The sequence below is a fragment of the Schistocerca gregaria genome, chromosome 3 (assembly GCF_023897955.1).
Source record: "Schistocerca gregaria isolate iqSchGreg1 chromosome 3, iqSchGreg1.2, whole genome shotgun sequence".
Lineage (NCBI taxonomy): Eukaryota > Metazoa > Arthropoda > Insecta > Orthoptera > Acrididae > Schistocerca > Schistocerca gregaria.
In genome coordinates this window covers 826,047,993-826,075,407 of record NC_064922.1, presented here as the reverse complement: position 1 = coordinate 826,075,407, position 27,415 = coordinate 826,047,993, and the positions used below count along the sequence as shown (strand labels likewise).

Below are 27,415 nucleotides of genomic sequence, written 5' to 3'. Positions count from 1 at the left end.
TGATCCAACGTCTTGTTGAATCAATAACCGCCCCGCCATCCACGTACTGCTTCATTGGACCAAACAGATGGAAATCAGGAGGTGCGAGATCTGGGCTGTAGGTTAGATGAGCAACCCAGTGGGCACCCACCATTGAGTACGCAACTAGTGGAAGAGCGTCTCAGCGCTGCCAACAGCTGCGTCCAGTTGTGCAGTGAGGTGTTTGGTTGTGAACCGTCGATCGTCTCTAGCGAGAGTGTCCGCACGTTCCAACATTGCAGGAGTCTGACAGGTTTGCATAAGATTGTTGCGATGATGACGTCGCCTCGACCAACGATTCACCTTCCTTTTGTTTACTGCCAGGTCTCTTTAGACATTCTGCAAGCGCCTATAATTATCTGCGATCGTCTAGTGTTTCATCAAAAGAAGGTCAACGGCAGCTCTCTACTTGGAATTCACCTCCGTTACAGACGCCATATTGAAGGGTACATATAGCGCTGCCAGCGATGGGAACTTTGTAAAACTATAGGGATTGAAGCAACCGAAAAAAACTGTTACGTTAGTTATTGAATATCCCTCATAGAATGACGATAACGAGATTATGTGGCAAATAACGACATAACAGGTTGTTCACTGGTTACTTGGGCTATGCTGACGAGGATATTAGGAAGTCAATGAAAAGAAAGGAAATGGGTTTGATAGACTTTCTGTACAAAGAGGTGCCTAATTGATATGGAACACAAGATACACTGTGGAACTAGGTACTTCAGAAAGTAAGCTACACATGTCGTCCGTGCTAAGACCATTGCGCAAGAAGATTGACGTATTGTCGGAACGGATTAAATGTTCCGTGTGTTCTGCATACACAGTCTAGCTGCGCTGCGGATAAAAAGTCCGTCACAACTCGTTCAAATGTCTCTGAGCACTAAGGGACTTACTGCTGAGGTCATCAGTCCCCTAGAACGTAGAACTATTTAAACCTAACTAACATAAGGACATCACACACATCCATGCCCGAGGCAGGATTCGAACCTGCGACCGTAGCGGTCGCGCGGGTCCAGACTGAAGCGCCTAGAACTCCTCGGCCACACGGCCCGGCAAGCAGTAAGTTTAGTGCAGTTGTAACATTAACACATTTTGTCACAAGCAAGCTACTCTCACATATTAGTGTATGTATTATGTGTACTCGAATACTGTATTAGGCATTGAAATGACTCATCCAAATGTAGGATCGATTTATACTAAATAAGTTGTAACGTTAGTTAAGAAAACGCAGGAGGAAAGTACCTGTTTCGTACGGAGGAACAGAGGTACCAAACGAAAATGTGGCTACTTTGTTGTTCTTGTCTTCTTCAGTCCGAGGACTGTCCTGATGCAGCTTTCCAAGTTCACTCCCCACACTCACCTCCAATAACAAATTAACGATTCCTCGATGTCTCAGGATGTGTCCGATCAACCGATTCCTTCTTTTAGTTAAGGTGTCCTTTAAATTTCTTTTCTCTCCATTTCCCTTCAGTACCTCCTGACTAGAACCTGATCTACACATCTGTTCTTCAGCATTCTTCTGTAGCATTTCATTTCAGAGGCTTCTATTTTCTTCCTGTCTGTATTGTTTATCTTGCACGTCAGACAAATACCTTCAGCAAAGACCCCCTTCCTAACATTTGAGTTCACATTCGATGCTAACAAATTTGTCGTTTTCGCAGATGCCTTCCTTCCTGCTGGCCGTCCGTATTTGATATCTTTTGCGCTTTGGGTATCACCAATTATTCTGCTGCCCAATTAGCAGCACTCATGTACTACTTTAAATGTCTCATTTTCTAATTCCCTCAACCTAGTAAGATTTAATTAGACTGCATTACACTCCCTTGTTTGAATTTCGTTGTTGTTCATAGTATAACCTCTTTTCAAGACACTGCCCACTTTATTTAAGTGCTGTTCCAAATCGTCAGCCATCTCTGACGGAGTTACAGTATCATCAGCAAACTTCACATTTATAATTTTTTTCGCTGAGCTTTAATTTCCTTTCCAAATTTCCCCTTGGTTTCCTTTATAACTTGCTCAGTGAACAGACGGAATAACATCGGGGATGAAGTACAGCCCTGTCTCATTCCGTTCCCAATTACCTCTTCGCTTTCGTGTTCTTAGAGTCTTGTAACTGCTGTTTTGTTTTTGTACAAATTGTGCATAACCTTTCGGACTCAGGATTGTAAAGAATGTGGTCCAATAAACACTCTCAAATCTTTCCCTAAGTCTGCAAATGCTGTAAACGTAGGTTTATCTTTCACTTGCCTTCTGTGATACGACGTTGGGTCAGTACTGTCTCGCTTGTTCTTATACCTCTGCGGAACCCAAAACTTGTCTTTGTTCTAGGCGCTACAGTCTGTAACCGCGCGACCGATACGGCCGCTGGTTCGAATGGTGCATCGGGCATGGATGTGTCTGATGTCCTTAGGTTACTTAGCTTTAAGTATTTCTAAGTTATAGGGGCTGACGACCTCAGAAGTTAAGTCCCACAGTGCTCACAGCCATTTGAACCATTTGTCTTTCTGCACCTTTATGGAATGTATCATGAACATGTTCCATAGATCATTTGAACGATTTTTCTGCCTGGTCAGCCTCTCCAGTTTTTCCACTCTTTGTTAACAATTCGTGACAGTACTTTGCACCCATGACTTATCAAACCGTTATTTCGGCAATATTCACAACAAACAGTCGGCAACTGCGTTTTTACAGAATTGGAGTTACAGCAAATCTTCTTAAAGCCTGAGGGTTTTCACTTCACACAATTTCCGTTGTTACATAATTTAATTTAATTATAAATCGATTACAGCTTTCAGACTCATAATCGATTTTCATTTGTGCCTACACTTGCATGTTAGTTTATAACGGAATAATGTACGTTGTGCGTTTTCGAGATATTAAGTGCTTATACATAAATTTCTTGTAAAAGTTTAATTGGAATGGTAAGCGTGAATTTAAGTTACTCTCCTAGAATTAAGATAAAACAAATCATTTCTGTACCGTCTGAGAACCTCCTTAATTTGGTGTTAATCATTATTACTAAACGTATAAAATCATGCAGAAGAAATAACGAAGCCAGTAGGCCTAAGGGAGGCCAATCTTTAGTCTTTGTCGTCTCCATTTGGTGCACGCCTTCTCTACAAGGGAAAAGACGAAGTAGGCACACACGGCTGACAGTATTGTGATATGGGTAAAGGGTGACAATGTCGCGTTCCGTTTCAGGGAACACCTTTCATTCGGAAAAAAGTTTACCGCAGACAGACTAAGCAGTGGCGAGTAGCCAGTCAACAGTGATAGTATGAGGTCATTTTTTGATTCGCTCTGCAAGACACTACTATTGCGCTACGTGAAATGCATGCGCAGTTGCGGATATGTACAACCATCATCTGTGTAATGGAACACTACAATGAAAAATTGTGCCGAACCGGGACACGAACCCTGATTTCCCGGTTACTGCGAGCAGTCGCTTTCCATTAGGCTATCTGAGCACACTTCATGGCCAGATGTAAATTTCCATACATCGTCAGCCATGTGTCTACAACCTGCAATCGTGCTGGTATGTTGGAAGGAAGATTGCATCGTTCTTTTGAACAAATCGGGCACTAGAATACGTAATTACTATTGTTTTCTAGCATGGGTGCATATTGTTGGCAGGCTACGTTTATTAATGCTCCTGCATTAAAGAGTCGTCTATGATAGTTATTAGCCGTGGTTGCAGGTCTTAAAAGACTAGATTATGGTGTTGCAATTTTTGGGCAATTCCGCTTCAACCAGGTTTAATAAGGGCAGCTATTACGACGCGTATGTTATATCATTTTAACCAGAGACGTGAGAAATTTGTAAAAGTATTTTTGGCACTAAATACTACACCTAACAAGGCAAATTTTGTGAGCTTGTAAAAGGACAGCCAGACTTAATTCAGCACGTGCTGTCAACAAGTGTGTTTTTGGTCACATAAAACATTTAATTTCAGTAGCTTGTGACTTTTTAATTCCAAGTACCCGATTCAGTCTTATTATTTTATCACTGCTGAGTGTGGCAGTAATTTATTTTGTTATAGACAATTCACTGAGACAGATTACTACACATATCTGATAGGTCACTTTGTTGCAATACTTAAGCAAATTTTATCTTCATTGAGTCAATTTTTAAATGTTTCAATAGAGTATTAGCATTATTCATATGACAAATATTAACTTTAAACGTTTTTGAAAGACGTAAAGTAGCAAAAGGAGGTAGATAAACATCTTGTCAGTTTTAGTTAATTCTAAAAGAAAGTCTAACTCCATTAAAACACAAATTAAATAACTGTTCCATGTTCAATGAAAAGATTTAACTTCCAAAATTCTTTCCTTCAGAACGTGGCGGCCGTATATACAGTGTGACAGTTATTGAACTGTAAGAAAAAAAGGTAAATTAGTTACAAATTACGGCGTGCACACATTCCATGTCCGAACAACAACGCTTTGGTTCACTCCGAGACGCCTGGACACTTCCCTTGTTGAGAGCCCATCCTGGGACAAAGTAAGGATGCGGACGAGATCGAACCGCGGTATTAACCGTCTAGGCATGGCTGAACTACAGACAACACGAGCCCTGTACCTCCTTCCTGATAGAATGACTGGAACTTATCAGCTGTCGGACCCCCTCCGTCTAATAGGGGTTGCTCATGCGTAGTTGCTTGTATCTTTGGGTGGGTTTAGTGACTAATCTGAACAATCGAAGAGACTGTGTGTGTGATACAATACCCACAGTCAACGTCTATCTTCATGAGTTCTGGGAACCAGGATGATGCAAAACGTTTTTTGATGTGTGTATATGTAGTGGAAGAAGATGAGCCAAAATACCTATCCCTTCAATGAACTGCCACTCAATAGAGAACTACATATCTGAGGTAAGTATGTTACTGTAATTAATGACACTGATCTGGCATTTACAGGTGACAGTTGTTGAACTATATGAAAAAAAACGTAAATTAGTTACAAACAACGTAAATTACTTACAAACTACGGCATGCACACACTTTATTCAAAATGTAAACGTAACTACAGATATTCGCATTTAGATTTATGACATGTTCGATACTCCTGCCGTCATTGGTGATGTGGTGCAGACAAATAGCGAAATTCTGCTTGATCCTTTACAGTGTCTGAACATCGATGCCGTCGATGACCTCCTGAATGGCTGTTTAAGCTCAGTAATGGTTTTGGAGTTATTGCTGTACACCTTGTCTTTAATATTGCCCCCAAAAAAGGAATCGCTTGTGTTCAAATAGCTCTGAGCACTATGGGACTTAACTTCTGATGTCATCAGTCCCCTAGAACTTAGAACTACTTAAATCTAACTAACGTAAGGACATCACACACATCCAAGCCCGAGGCAGGGTTCGACTCTGCGACCGTAACGGTCGCGCAGTTACCAGACTGTAGCGGCTAGAACCGCTCGTCCACCCGGGCCGGCCCACTAACAGTCATGCGTAGTAAAACATGGGATAGTTCAGCCTCATGAGACCTTCACACCGGGATAGACGGATTGGTAGCTCTTTCTTGATTCGCTGAGTGATGGTGCATGGTCATTCTTAGTTGATGGAGAAAACTGTCTAGTGAACTCCGATAACTAACTAAACTCTAGCTGCTAACTAGATGCGCGACATCCTTTGTGGTACTGGCCGCGCGGGGAACGTGACCAAACTGTTATTTAGAGGAACTGCAAGTCGTAACAGTGAGCTCTAGGGACCAGTGACCTCAGCAGTTTGGCCCCAGAGGAACTTACTACAAATTGCCAAATTTTCCTTTGCGGTGCCACCGATTTCTTTCATTCTTTGGAAAGCCTCTTCTAGCCACACAAGATTGAGGAACAAGCCTGTGTTGCCCTTAGACGTTCTGGGTAGCACGGTGGCTGCACTGAAGTACGAGGTGCATTCAAGTTCTAAAGCCTCCGATTTTTTTCTCTGGACTGGAAAGAGATAGAAACATGCGCATTGTTTTAAAATGAGGCCGCGTTCATGTCAATACGTCCCAGAGATGGCAGCACCATACGGCAGATGGAATTTTACCGCCAGCGGCAAGAATGAGAACTGTTTTAAATACTTAAAATGGCGACGTTTTCCTTACTTAAACATCGTGCAATCATTCGTTTTCTGAATTGGCGTGGTGTGAAACCAATTGAAATTCATCGACAGTTGAAGGAGACATGTGGTGATGGAGTTATGGATGTGTCGAAAATGCGTTCATGGGTGCGACAGTTTAATGAAGGCAGAACGTCGTGTGACAACAAACCGAAACAACCTCGGGCTCGCACAAGCCGGTCTGACGACATGATCGAGAAAGTGGAGAGAATTGTTTTCGGGGATGAATGACTCTTGAACAGATCGCCTCCACAGTTGGCATTTCTGTGGGTTCTGTGCACACAATCCTGCATGACGATCTGAAAATGAGAAAAGTGTCATCCAGGTGGGTGCCACAAATGCTGACGGATGACCACATGGCTGCCCGTGTGGCATGTTGCCAAGTAATGTTGACGCGCAACGCCAGCATGAATGGGACTTTCTTTTCGTCGGTTGTGACAATGGATGAGACGTGGATGCCATTTTTCAATCCAGCAACAAAGCGCCAGTCAGCTCAATGAAAGCACATAGGTTCACCGCCACCAAAAAAATTTCGGGTAACCACCAGTGCAGAAAAAATGATGGTATCCATGTTCTGGAACAGCGAGGGCGTAATCCTTACCCATTGCGTTCCAAAGGGCACTACGGTAACAGGCGCATCCTATGAAAATGTTTTGAAGAACAAATTCCTTCCTGCACTTGCAAGAGGTCCGTAATTAAAGAATTTGTTGCTAGCGCACTCGAGCTGATGTAATTTCGATGTATTGCTCACGCGCTGCCTGCGATATGAAAGCTAGAAGAGAATCTGAGACCAAGGAGCAGTACTCACTGCAGTAGGAACTGTGTAGCAGTAGGAGTAGGTTGTTGCTAGCGAGCAGTCTGGTCTGGTGTATCGTGTTGGCTGGGCCGGTCGTGTGCAGCGATGGCAGAGCCTGAGCGTTGTAGGATAAGGTAAAAGCAGCATTGCTGACGTCCAAATTTACCAGGTTAAATTGACTGTCAATTATTGAAAGGTTATAGGTTTGTCACATTGTATTATATTTTCACTGTTGGGTAGTTACGCTAAATGAGAATATTATTCATATTATTTTATTTTGCGGGGAGGTTACACTTGATATTAAAAGTAGTTTGCATCTGGCGCAACGCATTTACTAATTTGTCACTTTTTCTTTCACAGATCATCGGCAATTTATTGCTCTTTGTTGTAACTGTATTTGTTCCATTTTTGCTTTATCTTTGTTTGATTTTGTGCTTAACTATGAGTTGTGAAAATGCCGCGAAAAACTGCTAACACTACATCGCGAGTCGTAATGGGTGAAAAAGCCGACTTTAATAATTTGACTGATAATACTAGCGGCACTCAGAGTCTTGATGATAATCCTCCAGTTACCGACAATCAATGCGTTACGACCACCAGTAATGATTATAATCTAAATGATGAGCAAACAAATTCAATTGTGTCTAATGTAAATTTAACGACAATTGATGACGCGGTACTTTCCGTTACAACGAACGCTGTCCAGTTTGACACGGCTGATTTGCAAAATTTACGTAGCGAACAGATAATTGTTTCTAACGAAAGTGAACAATATACACAAAGCACGTCAGATTTATTTGATTCCGCTGTAGTGACCAACAGTGCACATACAATTAACAAACCTTTTCGTGAATCAGACAATGACCAAATGGTTACACAAAACGTGACACATGCAGATACACCATCACACAGTACAGTGAATAGAGTCGCTAATTTTGGCAGGGATCAAGTTATGGTATTATTAATACAACTCAACGAAAAATTCGACAACCATTTCAAACAACTTAATGAATAATACGACGACCATTTTAAACAACTTACTGAATCGTGCAAACAACTTAATGAAAGTTTCAAACAGTCGAATGAAAAACACGACAACCTTAATGAACAGAACAAACAACTTAGTGAATAGATTACAGCTGTTACCGTGGAACGTCATGTTACTAAAGAACAATTACGTGAGGAAATTAAGGCTTGTGCTAGGAACAGTAGTGAATAAACTAGATCTGTTGCACAACAGTTAAGTAATACACATGTAGCCACAACGAAATTACTTAGAGATGAAAGTAGTGCAGTCGCTAAACAATGTTCTGAAAACGCAACACAGTTACGCGGCGAATTTAAATTAACGTCAGCAGAACTTTCACGCACTGTGGATGCGAAAGTAGACACGAAATTTGACCAACAGAACAACCAAATTGACGAACGTTTTAAAGTGACAGAGATGAAAAATGTTGCAGTCTTTAACACGTCACAGCATACGCCACATTGTGAACATTTGTCACATTCACACATCCAATGTAATTTAGGTAATTTACAGAGTGTACGTGACTTAGATTCCGAACAGTCACAGACAAACAGATTATCATACAATCCTGAACCTGCTCAGACATACAGAGACGATAATTTTGATTATAAGCACTTTCTATCCGTGAGAAAATTTAAGGTTTTTAATAATGGCAAAACGCAGGTTCACTCTGTGGGTTTGATACGACAATTTGCTTTTGTATTTTCATCAGCTTGACGTGTAATGCAGAAACTAGAATTGGCCTGGATACAACAATTTGCATTTGAATTCTGACCGACATTGCCTGTAATGCAGAAACTAAAATTTATTTGCAGCGCATAAGTGACCTCAGGGGATTCATTACACTTCGATGAATAAGTGCCGTAGCATGCACAGGGACCCGAACCGTAGTAGTGCTATTTCATCTTTAGCTTTCTGCACTGCTGCCTTCTCTTTTATTATCCTTTATATCTATCAAAACAGCTCTTCAACTATCGATCTATCTAGGATTAAGAATGAGTAAAGACAACCTGATACGACGAGTTTTACCTGAAAGTGACAGTCATAATTATACGCTCCAGAAATGACAACCACGAGAACTTTAATACCAGAGAAAAGTTTAATCATCAGTATGTACAAAATTTTCAGCAATCACAAACACATTTTGGGAACAATAGAGAGTTTTCTCCGCAACAGCATCAAAACCAGTCGGTTAGCATACCTAACCAACAATGTAGTCTGCAAGGTCAACCAAGCTTTAATGTTTCGCCGCCTACACGTATAGCGTCGGCTCCACCAAATAGTAACGCACAGTAACAAGGAAATCACTACGTACAGAAAACACACCATTTCAACTCATATCGCAATGCGCCGTATAGCAACGATTATTATGAGAGACGTAAAAGTAATGTGCACAGTTTTCAGCGTACATTTAATAACAGTCGGTCTTACCAGCAGCAGAATCATCGGCAACAACAGATTATCATAAATGAACCAGACAGTAGATATCATCCCGAACGTAATACGTCAAGGAGAAATAATAGAACAGTACAAATAGTCGATATGCCACAGCATCCTCCCGCAAATAACAGCACGTCAGATAGAATTTGACTAGATACAGCACAGATTGAACCTTCCACCGATGTAAGCAATACTTTTGACACGCAGAATGTTGTTCACGAAAATATTATTTCTTTTGACGACATCCGAGACACACTACTGAATTGAAAGACGGAATCACAACGTATGTAGACGACATTCTTATTGCAGAAGCTAACTGGTCTGAACATAATCTGATTCTGGAACAACTGTTACAAACTTTACGTGCACGAGGACTCACAGTTAATCTTAACAAATCACACTTTGGCAAAATTTCTATAAAATTTCTTGGACATGTAATTTCAGCAAAAGGCATAGCGCCTGACCCGGAAAAACTTCAAGCTTTACGTGACATTACTGTTCCAACGACAAAGAAACAATTACGCAGCTTTCTGGGATTAATTAACTTTTTCCGTAAATTTATTCATTACTCTGCTTTAGACACCCCTAGATTATGCCAACTGACGGGTAGAAACACTATTTGGTCCTGGGATAGCCAAGCACAGTCGGAATTTATTAATCTGAAACGAGCTTTGTTGAATGCACCACTTTTATCACACCCAGATCTTACTAGAAATTTTTCCATTGCCACCGACAGTTCGAACACAGCTTTAGGCGCACACATTTTTCAGGAAATTGAAGAAGACGGTAATACAGTAATTAAAAACATCGCCTTTGCAAGTCGCATTCTGTCACCTGCTGAACGCAATTATTCTGTTATAGAACTTGAAATATTATGTGTTGTATGGGCATTTACCCGATTTAGGCATTTTCTTTATGAAAGACATACTACCGTTTACACAGACCATAGAGCTATCCAGTTTTTACTTTCCGCTAAATTTACACATGACAGTTTAAGTAGATGGAAACTTTATTTACAGGAATTTAATTTCACAATTGTTCACATTCCCGGTACACAAAATATTGTAGCAGACGCTCTATCCCGTTCTCTCTGCAACAATCAGCAAGACATCGCAACCAACTTCTGCCAAGCAAATTCTAGCGTCATGTATATTCAACATGTCGCATTTGAGAATTTCATTTCATCGTCATTACGAGACATAGCACAAGAGCAGAGTAAAGACAGCGTATAGAAAGAAATTAAACACGTATTCGACGAGTTTTAGCTTCATGTAAAATCTACCAGAAAGCTAAATCAGACACGACTTCACATATTCCTCCGTTACATCTCACTGTACCTGTTAAATTGAGACACACGGCCGCTGTAGACATTTTTGGTCCGATTCCCAGAAGTAATAGATGTTTTTGCTACGTCTTTGTCGCTGTTGAACTCACTTCGAAATTTGTTACCTTCACTCCGTTGCGCAAAGCTACTGCTAAAGCTATTTAGAATGCATTTGTAAAACATTTTTTATTTCATGTAGGGCATGTATTGAAAGTAATTTCCGACAATGGACCCCAATTTCGATCTACGATATGGTCACGTATGTTACGAGCTAGAGACATTTCTCCGATCTATATATCCAAGTATCACGTTTCTTCCAACCCTTGTGAACGACTGATGAAAGAAATTGGTAAACTATGTAGAATGTACTGCCATAAAAGACATATTGATTGGGATACACACATACTCTTATTCCAGGATGTAATTAACTCCATACCAAATGAATCTACTATGCTATCTCCGACTGTTATATTGAAAAAGGTTGAACCACCAAACAAAATTAAAGAATTAGTATCCTATCCTACGTCTCGTCGACTACGCCACCATGAAATAATTGAGATTGCGCTCAACAACATCAAACGTGCCGCAGAGCGCCGGCGAAGACAGCAAAAACAGGTTTGTACCCGCCGTGACTTTCACATTGGACAGAAGATATTAGTACGCACACACTATTTATCCAACAGAGGAAAGAGTAGATGCAGTAAATTTTGAAACGTCCGCTTAGAAACATTTATGAATTACTATGCTTAAACTGACACAATATTTTTTTGTGCAACGCAATCTGACTTTCAAAAATCCCTACGACAGAATGGCCCTGACTAACATTAACCTATACGTTTCACAAATCACTTACCTCACAAAAATCTTCGTTACTCAAGCTACTGCAATACAGCGAGCGAAACTACTGCCAGCTAAATAAAAGATTCAAACTACTGAAGGCACTAACTACTGATAAGCAGAGTCAGCAAATGAAAGATTTTAATAGAGAACAAACAATGTATTTACCTTAATAGTCATAATATATATATCAGTTCATGACATCAATTCTTACAAATTTCAGAACTCCACCATCTCTTTCCCCACGTCCAACACCGCTGGCGGCTCACCTCCAACTGCGCAACGCTACGCGCTGTTAACATCCAGCTGCCGCTGCCCAACACTACAATGGCAGACAACAATGCAAACTAAACACAGACTGCGCACAGCACAGCCAGTGATTTTTCATACCGAGCGCTAAGCGGCGTTACCAATAAGAAAACCTAAACAGCCTACTTACATAGCCCCCATGCTCCCCACAAAAAATTTACAAATTGTTTTGGGCTGTGGCCAATACAGATTTGAAAAATTTTTTAATAATTACTATAACAAAGATATCAAATGCACACACTTATTGATACAATGTTGGTCAAAAGCTAAAATTTTCTCACAGTCCATATAGACAGTCCTGATCATTCATCACAGTAAAATTGCAGTGTTTTTCTCAAAGTCTGAGTAGTAAAAGAAAATATACACGAAAGTAGTGGATTTCCATGCAGTCTTGAAGAAGTAGTGTTGTCCTTTCAACGGAAAGACAGTGCTGACTCTTGACATGCAGACAGGTAATAGGCCACAGCAGAGTCAGTCGACGTTGAAGACTATCGGTAGGTAGGTCATCACAGAGCAGACCCACTGTAGTCCTGGTAGAGATTACGGTATTGGTGGGCCACCAGAGGTGCAGACCCATTGCAGTCCTTGTAGAAATAATGGTATTGGTGGGTCATCATAGGTGTAGACCCACTGTAGTCCTTGTAGAGATGGCCAGCAGCCATCTGTTTGACTGTGCAGGCGCACAATCACCATTGAAGAGTCTTGCGGATAATATAACAAGTCCATAACCACCACTTGTGCACTCAGAAAAATTGTTTTTGAAATGTCCTTAGAACCAGCAATGCTGTTATCTAGTCCCTTACTGAGTTATTAACACATGTGCAAACACTATCAGTCCCTACTTCTCACATATTGTCCATATACTATGACCAACAGAAACGTGTGCAGTGAAATGTAACTTACAAGTTACTTAATTTGATGAAATAGTGTCAATTACAATTTTATAACATAAGAATACAATAACAAAGGTACAAAATATGTCATTAAAGAACATAATAGTACAGATAACATTTGCAGTAATACAGGCTTTACAAAAGAATCGAAATAACAAATACATCAGTGTTACAAAAATTACGACATAAGTACATACATAAAAGATCCAAATACCTTTTGAAATATCAACTTCACACTTGAGCATTAGAACAAAACAGAATAAATAATGTGTAAACATCTTTAAGAAGTAAATGACATGTTATTAATGCAAATTATATTTGAGGATAACAGTATTCCTCATAATAGTTCATGTAGCTGAGTATTAGAAAAATTGTACAACATAAATCCTATTAGCTAAACACATAAAGACAGGAAGAACACAAATACACAAGGGTATACAAAAACATAGCGGAATAATACGAAAGTACAGGATAGGGTTTGTTTTCAGTGTAACATTTGGTACTGCAATCCAACCCAAAAGGTCATTCTGTAGATCTTTCGTCTTATCTCAACATTTGTTTCCAACGAAAAATATCCTATCCAAGCATGCTTTCTGTATTTTGTTCACGTCCTCTTTCAAAAATAGTTTTCCTCCACTGTACACAACTTTTTTGGCCAAATCATTTTCTTATAGCTTCTCAATGCATTTCTTCCAATTCATCATAGTTAGTTTCTTATATTGTCTACCCCCTCTTAAGCTAAGTTAAACCTACTGAGCCCAGATACTAAACTAAGGGACGATGCAATGCAGCGGCTCAAAACAATTAATACAAACACCAATGAAAAAAATGGAAGTTGTCAAAGCAAGCAGCAATATTAAAACTAATATAAAGCAATAAAAAAATGGAAGTTGTCAAAGCAACAGCAATATTACAACTAATGTAAGGCAATGTGCAGCAAACAAGAAAAATAAATCCGTAAAAAAACTGGCTTAATAGAGTAATACAAAGTCAAATTCAGTAACATTATGCCTGGCAAACAGCAGCAGCAAACACAATAACTTATATCTAAACATGACAAAGCTCAAGCAGAAAAAATATTACACTAAAGACAGCAATGCAGATAAGGGAAATGTATATTCACATCTTAATGTCTATATGATTAAAGTGGTGCACCACAAAAACTTATTGTAAAAAAATATATTACCATGTACCTGAAAAGAAAATTCTGTATTCAATTCCTGCCAAGGGAAATGTCTTTTTGAGCTCCTTCGTTTTGTTTTTTAAGTACATCATAAAGTTATTATTTACTGGATCTGTAGGCATAAAATATTTATATTAGTACATCCATTAAATTTTATAGTAACCAATGTTGCAGTGCAGCTAGAAAATAGATATAAAACAAAATAGGCAAAGCACGGTGTGAAAAGTCATTCGCTAGCCATATGGCGTTTCATAGTGCAGTAAACAATCTTTCAACTAGCAAGACAATAGACATGAAACGTTTTTTCATCATTTCATGTCAGTAACTATCATAAATTAAGAAATCCCCAGTGTAATCATGTTTTCAAGTTTGAGGGTGTCGTATTTAGGATGCTTTCTACAAAGGAATGTCAATAGCGAGGATAATGACCTCTTTTTTTTTTCGCCACCTGTGCCTCTGAAAGGCACACACTAATGGCTTTTTTCCAGGTGTCTGTCGCGCAGCAGGGTGCCCACGACGCATTACGTGCAGGTGGTCACTTAACTTTCTTACCGAAATATTTACAATACCAGTTTCCGCTATAGTGGCAGTCTCATATAAAAATATTTCACAGGTTAAGAATTAGCGTTACAAATATGTAGAAACAAAATCCTTTAAATATAATAGTGTCCAAAAAATTTTCGTCGGCATTGCAATACATTCACGCATTTACATACATTTCATAGCTCTTAAAGTACGATTCTTGGTTTCCAACAACCTTTTTCACAAACCAGAGTCCCTAACCACTACTCATTATTACTTACCTTCTTCGTCGACACTTCTTCAATATTTCATCATAACAGATACGTAGCATAACCAAGTAACTCATATAGCATCAGCTTAAACATACCTCAGCAACATAATTCACATCGTCGTCATAATAATAACATTGTAACACCTCAGTCAAATCTCAAAAACGTCATAGCTTTCTGCAATAATTTCAAAACCTTAGTAGTCATAATATATCATCAGTTCATGACATCAATTCTTACAAATTTCAAAACTCCACCATCTCTCTCCCCACGTCCACCACCGCTGGCGGCTCACCTCCAACTGCGCAACGCTACGCGCTGTTAACATCCAGCTGCCGCTGCCCAACACTACAATGGCAGACAACAATGCAAACTAAACACAGACTGCGCACAGCACAGCCAGTGATTTTTCATACCGAGCGCTAAGCGGCGTTACCAATAAGAAAACCTAAACAGCCTACTTACAATTTGAACTTCTATACGCAGGTCCATACAGAATTCGCACCATTCCTCATCCCAATGTGGTACATGTTGAAACTTTGAGAACCAGAAAAAGCAAATGCAATCACCATGTCTCCAATATTAAACCCTTTATTGAATGAACATACTTCATGATTTATCACATTGTAATGCCTTTTCTGGTTATTGATATGAACATTTTCTGATGATTATCAAATATTTTCCTGGCAAGTTCCCGGCAAGGTAAGGTTAGCAGGTCACTTTTCTTGACGTTATGTATCAGACTGTGTAGATTTTCGATTTTGTGTATGTATGTTTGTTTTCCTATCGAAAGTAGAATTTTTGTCTGTATGCACTATGAAATGTTTAAGATATAACAAACACCAGTTGACTTTGATATTTTGCATTATGATATCTCAACATCTTGACTATTTTACATTTTTTGGTACTACATTATGATACTGTGTGTACATTTTTAATACTTGAAAACTGTCTATGTTTTTGACCTAATAGGTTTTCTGTCATGCTATGCTGTATGCTTAATTATATTACTAGAAACAAGTTTTTATTTAATGGGTATATGAATTAAATGCAAGATATTAATCCATATTCATCATTTTTCAGAAAGCAATACCATATAAAAGAAATGAATTCAACAACCACAGTAGTTTACTATGAAATGGAAATTTTACCATCAGAATGAAGGAAAGGAAATGCAATATATTGTCATGAAGAGTAAATGGATCAGAATTAACAAGCATTAACCAGAAATACTATACACATCGTATGATAGCAGTCTTGCCTAATTATTTTTCTTTCAGAGTACAAGGCGATTGATGCAGACTGTCACACAGAACTACAGATGTTAATTTTAGTGGTGAAATATGCTAGAAGTAAGAAACTCTATACTATATGAAGTAATGAATGATAATGAATAGTTGTATGAAGTAAATGGTAATATGAATATGCATAATGAAGTGTCTATTTTTTGCAGATGATAATAAATGATGATGAATAGTTATATGAAGAATATGCTAATACGAATAATGAAGTTTTTCTTTGCAAGTGATTATAGTGATGAAGTTATGGTAATATGAATAATTAAGTTTTTCTTTGCAGGTGATTATAGTGATGAAGTTATGGTAATATGAATAATGAAGTTTTTCTTTGCAGACGATGATAATATATTTACTGTTACTTAAGAAATGCTATGTAGTTATTTAAGTATTTGTTGCAGTTCCTTTTGACAGTATGTCTTATGTCGCACAGTATAATGACTGAATGTTTTGGAAAAGACAGCTAGAGTACATACATATTTAGTACACGTTTCATTACCTGTTAATTTGAAGTTCACTATTTTTCAGCATAATATGCATTTCGTATTTTTTCCAGGAGAAGCTTTTCGTGACATAATACGCTATAAGTAGTTAGTTATTAAACCTGTTCTAGTACTTGCATTTTTTTACCCAGTTGTGTCTATCATTTATGAATGTGATCACATATACTGTACTTATTTCATAACCTTGCTACAGCTGACTCATGATGAATGACGTTAATAATCCTTATTTCCAGCAATAAGTCGAAAGCAAATATTTTCATGCCCAAGCAATTAATTATCGATCCCAGTGCAATGCATTGCTAGTAAAAAAAAAAAAATTATTACGAGTCCCAACTATTACCAGTATACAACTAAATAATGCTACCAGTTTAAGATATATTTTTAGTCCTAAAGATAATGCAAAGTTTCTGTGTATTGATTCCATTATGTCTAGGTATTATTGGAATACCGACCTTGAGTAATAGTTCCAATGTCTTACATTTTAAATATGTCTTATGTCACTTACATGATATCGTATATAAACACCAGTAACTTGATGCTACACTCAGTAACTCCTGTTTTAAATAATGACTTGTGAATATCACTGAATAATGTTTTGTAACACTATATGAATACTTTGTAACTGGCCAATGAATGCCACTGATTCAATCAGATGAGTTATGAATAGTGTTTTGTAATACTCAATACTTACTACATCTTTAGTAACTAGCCAATGAGTGCCAATAATTGTTCATATCGGTTGATACACTAGTGTAATTCTATGATGACTAGCATAAGAGTTAATGTCCTTTACCTTCTGACCTAATTACCAGCAATTACCGCAATATCCGTTTATCCTGTCCATCCTCATGATCCTGGAGCACTATATTCGTTTTTGCACTAATTCTGCGTTGCTGTAAGAGTATGGATTCTACAAGAATATGGTGTTGACATATCAAGCTGTCCACCACCTTGAACGATGGAGATGTTATTATGGTCCTACTGTTTGGTGTACCTAATGTACTACCAAAATAATAACATTGAATATTAATACAACATTTTTCAGTGTCTTGGCTACACTGATAAATACTTCAAGGAAGAGAACTTCAGATTGTCTCACTTGGTGTTGTGCTTCTGTAGAAAGATATGATAATAAATGATGATGAATAGTTATATGAAGAATATGCTAATACGAATAATGAAGTTTTTCTTTGCAAGTGATTATAGTGATGAAGTTATGCAGCTACGTGCAACCTACTGTGCTACAACCAAGATGCAATCCTTCCCATTCCTTTCCTAGTTCCTGTAAAATAGTAAAAGCTTATACAGTGCATTTAAATTCTTGTAAAATGATAAAAACTTTTATAGTGCGTGTGCACTTTATTTCTTTTCTTAATGAATTCAATAGTTACAAAAAGCTAAAAACTTTTATCATGCGTGTGCACTCTATTTTGTTAATATATTTTGTACTCATTGCGTATATACTTTGTCATTTCTGAATATGTTTTGTACTCAGTGCATGTGCACTCTATTTAATTTCTTAATATGTTCTGCACTTATCAATGATGTATTTACTCTGTGATTGTAGCCTTAGTAAACTAAATAGATTATAGAAAAATTTGTTGCTCATGGCAAGTCCTATTGACTCACCATCGCTGCCAAATATTTGTCCCCCAGTGGAGGGTTATGTAAGAGGTCCGTAATTAAAGAATTTGTTGCTAGCGCACTCGAGCTGATGTAATTTCGATGTATTGCTCACGCGCTGCCTGCGATATGTAAGCTAGAAGAGAATCTGAGACCAAAGAGCAGTATTCACTGCAGTAGGAACTGTGTAGTAGTAGGAGTAGGTTGTTGCTAGCGAAAAGTCGTGTCTGGTGTATCGTGTTGGCTGGGCCGGTCGTGTGCAGCGATGGCAGAGCCTGAGCGTTGTAGGATAAGGTAAAAGCAGCCTCGCGCATATGTAGTATTGTTACATCAAGTCCCATGTAAATGTTTAAAAAAATCTGTTAATAATAATCTTTCTCATAAAAAGTAACTTTTGACATTCATCTCAATTTAAAGAATTCACTAATATCTCTAATCCTTGGCCATCCCGATTATTGAAAAGGAAAATCATTTTTTTCTTTTATATAAGACAAATCTATCGGCCGGCATTGCACTTAGCTGCGCCAGGAAAATTTCTTATAGGAGCAGATATGTACGCGTTATCCGGCGATCTACTTAAGGTAAGATTTTTCAGTTTATTCAGAATGATGTATCAGGGCCATGACGCAGCATTGCTGACGTCCAAATTTACCAGGTTAAATTGACTGTCAATTATTGAATGGTTATAGGTTTGTCACATTGTATTATATTTTCACTGTTGGGTAGTTACACTAAATGAGAATATTATTCATATTATTTCATTTTGTGGGGAGGTTACACACTGCAACAAAAACGTCCGGGGAGGCAGCGTGTGTGCTGTTTCACCAAGACAACGCACCCGCACATCGAGCTAACGTTACGCAATAGTTTCTTCTTGATAACAACTTTGAAGTGATTCCTCATGCTCGCTACTCACCTAACCTGTCTCCTAGTGACTATTGGCTTTTTCCAACAATGAAAGACACTCTCCGTGGCCGCACATTCACCAGCCGTGCTGCTATCGCCTCAGCGATTTTCCAGTGGTCAAAACAGACTCCTACAGAAGCCTTCGCCACTGCCATGGAATCATGGCGTCTGCGTTGTGAAAAATGTGTACGTCTGCAGGGCAATTACGTCAAGAAGTGACGCCAGTTTCATCGATTTCGGGTGAGTAGTTAATTAGAAAAAAAATTGGAGGCCTTAGAACTTGAATGCACCTCGTATATCATTGTGTCTTTCTAAGCCCAAAAGTCGGGGTAACCTGTTGACACTCCTGCGTGGTAAGGATTGAGGCTTGCAGCTGTTCGCCATAAACGAGGAATTTCCAAGCGCGCGTTGATTACGTAAAAGCCTTTTGTACACACCGACGGTCGCTACTGGTGAGTGAATGATTTAGTGAGGTCTTCGGTCTAGTGCGTGGCATCGACTCCGTCGTAGGCGGTACTACGGCAAACGTAGCCAATCTGTTATTGAGAGTAACTGAAAGTCGTCACAGTGATCTCTTTAGTTTCGTGTTTACATTTTAATGCATCGCAGTTTCGTCCAAGAGATTCAAGAGGAGTTAAAGCTGAAAGCCTTTTGTTAGAAACGTCTTTCATACGAAGTATTACTCCGAGCGTTTCGAGTCAATTGCATGATGTGAAGAGTGCATTAGCCATGCATCAGCCTGCTAGCACAGTGGGTTCTTTGATTATGCAGCATATCTGCTAGCAATAACTGGAAGGAGGAGCTTCGTCAACCAATCAGTTTGCTAGGCGGTTAGATTCGAGTTTCGAGTTCGCTTGGTCATCATGTATGTCGACAAAAGCACTCTTAGTCTTTCATGCTTCGTTCCTCGCTACACCTGGACTTAGCAAAATTTCATACATATTTTCTTGTGAATGATTTGAGATTTCATTACTCGACTGCCGCTTCCAGATATTTTGGTAAGAATACTGCTTGCGCTGCGCTGGCGTGATAAAATTTTGTATCGTTGTTCAGGTGTTGCTGTGTATCCATGCGCGTAAGTTAATTTCCTTTTCACCTATCGAGACTGTCTCATTATACATGAATCAATACCGACATCTGTGGATAAAGGTCGAATTTGAAGTCACCATTCATCTTATAGTATTCTGGGGATCTGATAGTATGTTGTGTTCTTTCCTGCTTTCTTGAATGTATGGTATTCGTATACCCACGTGCTCCGACTGTGGACATTTATAAACACAGTTCACGAATTTCTGTGCTTATTTAGAATCATAATTGAAATAAAATTAATATCTTTAATGCATTATTTTGTCCTGAAATCATTTTTCAAGTTTACGAACCATTAGGGGCAGCGGCACATGCGATCAAACAGCCCTCGTTCTGAGTAGGATCTGCTGAAACATCTCCTTAGAAAAATTAAGAATGACAGTACTGGTAAACCTCTACGTTATTTGATTAACGCAGTCTGGCTTTCAATAATCCCTACAAAAGAATGGCCCTAGCTAACTATAACCTAGACCTTTAACAAATCACTTACCTCACAAAAATCTTCGTTACTCAAACTACTGCAATACAGCATGCTCCAATAGTGTCAGCTAAATAAAAGATTCTAACTACTGAAGGAACTAACTACTGATAGGCATAGTTAGCAAATGAAAGATTTTGGTGGAGAAAAAACAATTTATTTACCTTAATAGTGTTCAGAAGTCATTTTATATATAATTTGTGAAATCTGGGTTTGGCAAAATTCCTTTTTCTGACGGACACACGTCCAGATCTTTCGCTCATATTAACATCTCAAAACTCTGGCTTCTCTCTCCTCACATCCACCACTGCTGGCGGCTCACCTCTAACTGCACAACGCTACGTGCTGTTCACGTCCAAATGCCCAACACTACAATAGCGAATATTCCAACAATGCCAACCACCCACAGCCTTCACACAGCACAGTCAGTGATTTTCATACAGAGCGCTACGTGGCGCTACCAACATAAAAACATAAACAGCCTACTTATACTGTCATCAGCTGAATACGTGCCATTATAAACTGCTGTCAGCAGATGAAATATTCAGCAGTTTTCTAGACGAGTTCCAGCCCACTTAAGGAAATCGTGGGCTTCAGAGAACTTCGAGACACTAGATGCGGCCATGAAGATTTCTGGGCTTTACGTTTCACGATTTGAATATATAAGACCGATGTGACTCTTAGAGTTCTTTATTGGAGAACACAGCCGGTTTCACGAATGAAATTTGCATCTTCAGGTGCTTCACTGTATACAAAGGAATAAAAGACCTTGTCAGAAATTTAGCCATTCCAAGAAAAGGACAAATAGAAACGGGTCAGTGTCAGCTTACAATCAAAAGATTAAAAGCTCTATTTAAACCGGGTAAAGCTATTCCCAACATTTCTATCCAGATGTTTGAAATTTCTGACTCACGAATATGCGAGCGTCTATGATAAAATGATTGGCGGCTAAGACTACCCCTAATCTACAAAAGAACCCCGTTATAACGTCGAAGTAAGAACGAAGTAGCTATGAGAATAATTTATAATAAAAAATAATTAAAATACTTAGCAAAAGCTGTGCGTTTGTAGCATTAAAAGACAACCAGTTGTCAATAGTGTAACACTTTATCACATTGTCGACGGCCTGAGCCGGAAGTGCTGTTATTTTATTCCGTTGTATACTGAGAAGCATCTAAAAATGCAAATTTAATTTGCGAAACCAGTCGTGTCCCCCAATAAAGAATTCTAACCGTCGCAGTAGTCTTGTTTATTCAAATCACGGAATATTTCGTTTGTGATTGCTCTGCATATAAGTAGCTTTCACATTTCAGTAATGCATTCGTTTTGTTATTATTCATTAGGCTCCATAAGAAAATAAACATTCACACTTTTAGACTGTAGTAGAATGGTCGAGGAAATCGTATAATTTTGTCTTAGTGTAACTCATATTAAAGGCCTCTACATGTATCCCGTAGTGCCATGAAAGTTTGCTCGCTATCACATATTTTGTTGACAGTATATCAGATCGCATTGTTTCTTCACTCATTTCTTCAATGTTATAAAAAGGGGCGTATTTTCAGGGTATTACCGTCTGGGTCAAAACTCATATGAACTCGTAGGTAACTAACCGGTAGTTCTGAAGATTTTCAAAGTGTAACTAATACCATTGTTGAGGTTTGTAGTTGGTGGAACCTAATGTAGGACAGAGTTATAAGCATTGTTAAATGTAATCATATAACAGGTCTTAGATAAAAGAGATAAGCAGTACACAGCAGAATCAGAAAAGGAAAAAGAAATCTGCCACCTAAAAGAGTGATTACACTGCACGATTGAAGCGATGAATATATCAAAAACAGACTGACAAGTATCATATTGATATCAGTATTATCAAAGGACTGAGGAAGAAGTTACTGAAATTAGCAAATAGCGTAGGATATACGAGGTAACAAAAAGATGAGAAGGTGCTTAATAGAAGAAGGAACAGAGTAATGAGATGAGGGCACAAAGCTATCCGGAAATACAGAACCTGACGTAACAGGTTGTAGCACAGGGGCGAAATTGGATACACAGACAATCACTAGAAAATATCAGGCGTATCGAAAAGGGCGATAGACGTAGTAGATATGCAGTGGCAGAAATTCAGAATTCTGATTCTGCGAATTTTTGCGGATCAGCCTCCGGAGCACGTGAATCCCAACGTTCCTGTGCATAATAATTTTTTGTTCGTGCTATTCGTTCGGATGACTATCGATCAACCACTGTGCTATCAGATTCTTTTATGGTGAACGGTTCTCTTCTGAAGTGACGGCTAGTGAAACGTGCGAATATGACTCTCATACAGGATCGATTCAGCGACTCTGCCCCCCTGACAATAGCTGCTCAGGCAATCTACTTTTATGATTCCGAGAAAGAGCTTCGGATCTAAAATTCCCCGCCCTCCCCTCCCCCTTGAAAGCTGTGTCAGCACTCGAGTGCAAAACGCAGCAGTAAACTCACTTTTTATGCAGGGCGCGTCTCCCGTGCTTCATCCCCCACCCCCCACCCCTGCGAGACGCCCTTCTCGTTTGACCTCAAACCATTACAAAGTCAGAAAAGCATCCTTCTCACAATAGCCGTTCCTCAGCTCACAGAATGGGATATATAGGCAGACATTTTTCACTGGGAAAAAGACACGCCTTAATAAGTGACAGTACAGACAGTTTACCGTACGAGGTGCTTAGTTAGTTAGCTACACGTTCCAGGGACCATTTTGCACCACATATCGTAATGATGTGAAACGAATCATTTTACATTCGCATTGCAAATTAATTATACACTCGCTGAAACACCAAAGAAACTGGTACAGGCAAGTTTATTCAGATGCACACATATGTGAACACGCAGAATATGGTGCTGCGGTTGGCAACGCCGATACAAGACAACAAGTGTCTGATATAGTTGTTAAAACGGCTACTGCTGCTACAATGGCGGGTTATCAAGACTTAAGTGAGTTTGAACGTGGTGCTATAGTCGGTGCGCGAGCGATGGGCACAGCATCTCGGAGGTAGCGATGAAGTGGAAATTTTCCCGTACGACCATTTCATCAGTGTACCGTCAATATCAGGAATCCGGTAAAACATCAGATCTCTGACATCGCTGAGGCTCGAAAGATATCCTGCAAGAACGGGACCAAAGGCGACTGAAGAGAATCGTTCAACATGAAAGAAATAAAACCCTACCGCAAATTGCTGCAGATTTCAGTTCTAAGCCATCAACAAGTGTCCGCGTGCGAATCATTCAACGATACATCATTGATAAGAGCTTTCGGAGTGATGACTGCACGTCTAAAAGCCTTACGCCTTGCCTGGGCCCGTCAACACCAATATTGAACTGTTGATGACTGGAAACATGTTGACTGGTCGGACGAGTCTTGTTTCAAATTGTATCTAGCAGACGGACGTGTACGGGTATGGATACAATCTCATGAATCCATGGATCCTGCAGGTCAGCAGTGGACTGTTAAAGTTGGCGGTGGCTCTGTAATGGTGTGGGGCATGAGCAGTTGGAGTGATATGGGGCCCCTGATACGTCTAGATACGACAGGTGACACGTACGTAAACATCATGTTTGATCACCTGCAACCATGCATGTTCATTGCGCATTTCGACGGACTTGAGCAATTCCAGCAGGACAATGCGACACCCTACAGGTCCAGAATTTGCTACAGAATGGTTTCAGGTACACTCTTCTGAGTTTGCGGTCCTACACGATACTAGACAGGTTATCAGTTTATTTGGCTCTTCAGTACATGCAGGGTGAGTCACTAACTACTGCCACCTAGAATAGCTCCGAAAGTATGATACGAGCTGAAAAGTTTTTGGGATAAATGTTGCATGGGGTAAAGTGGGCCGCAATATGACGTTGGATTTTTGTTGCTAGGTGGAGACATATGAAGGTGGGGTGCTATAGTTTGGTACTTATTTTCTGATAGCGACTATCGAGACGAATCCAGTGATGTGTAACAGTGTAACAGTAAGGTCTTTGAAGGTCAACGATGGTCAAAAAGGTGGTATGAACATCCATTTACAGAAGGTGTTCGAAGTGATGACCATTACTATCAATGCAGTGCTGCAGTATTCTTATGAAGGATTTAATGGTGTTCCTTACCACTTAGGCACTTATCGAGGCACATGCTCTGACGATTCTCTCTCATATATCGTGCAAATAGTAAATATTCGCCGAATACGGCGTATCCATCCAACGTGTCATTGTCATGTAAATACCATTCTACGGTTTCGCAATAGAACACGAAAAGGAACGGTAAGACTAGTACCGTCGAATCAAGCGAATGTGAACGATGTATTCCTTCAAAGAATTAGTCGATATGCTTCTCATTTACGGAGAATGCCAACGAAATTCAGTGAGAGCTAGGGACTTATAAGCTGAAAGGTATCCTCAACCTACATTTAAATAAGTGTATGATAAATTGAGAACAACTGGATCTTTAATGCATCGGAAACATATCCGACAAAGGAGAGTTACTAACGAGGAAAAGGAAATTGGTACTCTTGCCACTGTGGTTCGAGATCCTTGTGTTAGTTGGCGTCAAATCGCAAGGGAATCTGGCATGAGACAGAGTAGTGTTGTTCGTGTTCTGCATCGCCGTAAATATCATCCTTACCATATCAGCCTCTTAACTGGTACGGATTGTATGCGTCGCATTGAATTCTGCCGATGGGTTCAACTTCAGATTCAGAGGGATGTCACAGTTATTAATTTGATTTTATTTACTGACGACGCTACATTCACGAACCATGGAAATGTTAATTTGCATAACATGCATTATTGGGCAACTGAAAATCCATGATGGCTGCGGCAAGTTGAGCACCAAAAACCGTGGTCGGTGAATGTATGGTGTGGGATTCTGGAGGTCAGAATTATACGCCCCTATTTCATCGAAGAAATCTTAATGGTAGGAAGTACACCACATTCCTGCAAGAATCATTAGGTCTAGAACGAGATTTTCACTCTGCAGCGGAGTGTGCGCTGATATGAAACTTCCTGGCAGATTAAAACTGTGTGCCCGACCGAGACACGAACTCGGGACCTTTGCCTTTCGCTGGCAAGTGCTCTACCAACTGAGCTACCGAAGCACGACTCACGTCCGGTACTCACAGCTTTACTTCTGCCAGTATCCGTCTCCTACCTTCCAAACTTTACAGAAGCTCTTCTGCGAAACAGTTTTAATCTGCCAGGAAGTTTCATATCAGCGCACACTCCGCTGCAGAGTGAAAATCTCATTCTGGAAACATCCCCCAGGCTGTGGCTAAGCCATGTCTCCGCATTATCCTTTCTTTCAGGAGTGCTAGTTCTGCAAGTTTCGCAGAAGAGCTTCTGTAAAGTTTGGAAGGTACGAGACGGATACTGGCAGAAGTAAAGCTGTGAGTACCGGACGTGAGTCGTGCTTCGGTAGCTCAGTTGGTAGAGCACTTGCCCGCGAAAGGCAAAGGTCCCGAGTTCGAGTCTCGGTCGGGCACACAGTTTTAATCTGCCAGGAAGTTTCATCATTAGGTCTGTTATTGGAAGAATAACAAGGAACAGAATGTGGTATCAAGACGATGGGTGCCCTGCAAATGTTTCGCTGATGGCTAGAAATGAGTTGCAGAGACAATATCCAAATCGTTGGATTGGAAATGGGGATATGTCGTGGCCGGCTCGTTCGCCAGACTTGACGCCTCTGGATTTTTTATTGTGGGGATTCGTAAAAGACATTGTTTGTAAAGACGCTCCAAATACACCTGAAGATATTCAAGCGAGAATTGTCAGTACGTGTGCTTCGATAAGAGCCGATGTGATACGGAATACCACTGAATCCGTGATTAGAGGATTGCAGCACTGCATTGATACCAATTGTCATCACTTCGAACACCTTCTGTAAATGGACGTTTATGCCACCTTTACTGTTACACATAGTACATAGTTGGATTCGTCTCGTTAGCTGCTGTCAGAAAATGAGTACAAAACTATACCATCCCACACAAAAAAAATTGATCTTCATATCTCTGAAGCGACCTCACCTTGCAACAAAAAACCAACGTCAAATTGTGACTGGTAGCAGGCGTGACTCAAGAAGGATGTATTTTCAAAGGGGTGTACTTCTATTTAAAAAAAAAAGGAGCAACAGCCGCTATTGCTGCGAAAGATCAAAAATATTAATTTTTGTCAATATACGCTCTTGTAAGAAGCTGAATATTTACTGTAACATTTGAACACTGAGACTAATGTTTCTATGAAATAACTATTGTTATCTTAAAAGGTAAAATTTTTCTCATTGCTGAAGTGAATATTATGCTTCTCTTTCCTCTCCTAGTAATTACGATACAAAGTGCAAGCAAACACAAGACTTAGGATTTTGAATGCTAGGTAGTGCTGTGCGGACCTACACTCCTGGAAATTGAAATAAGAACACTGTGAATTCATTGTCCCAGGAAGGGGAAACTTTATTGACACATTCCTGGGGTCAGATACATCACATGATCACACTGACAGAACCACAGGCACATAGACACAGGCAACAGAGCATGCACAATGTTGGCACTAGTACAGTGTATATCCACCTTTCGCAGCAATGCAGGCTGCTATTCTCCCATGGAGACGATCGTAGAGATGCTGGATGAAGTCCTGTGGAACGGCTTGCCATGCCATTTCCACCCGGCGCCTCAGTTGGACCAGCGTTCGTGCTGGACGTGCAGACCGCGTGAGACGACGCTTCATCCAGTCCCAAACATGCTCAATGGGGGTCAGATCCGGAGATCTTGCTGGCCAGGGTAGTT

The 27,415-nt window shown here is 39.7% G+C and overlaps 1 protein-coding gene across 1 annotated transcript in view; it reads right to left on the bottom strand.

Moving 5' to 3' along the window:
* Positions 1-27,415, bottom strand: part of LOC126355884 (serine/threonine-protein phosphatase rdgC) — a 1,775,952-nt gene that overhangs the window by 1,603,327 nt on the left and 145,210 nt on the right. The gene's annotated exons all lie outside the window — the stretch shown is intronic.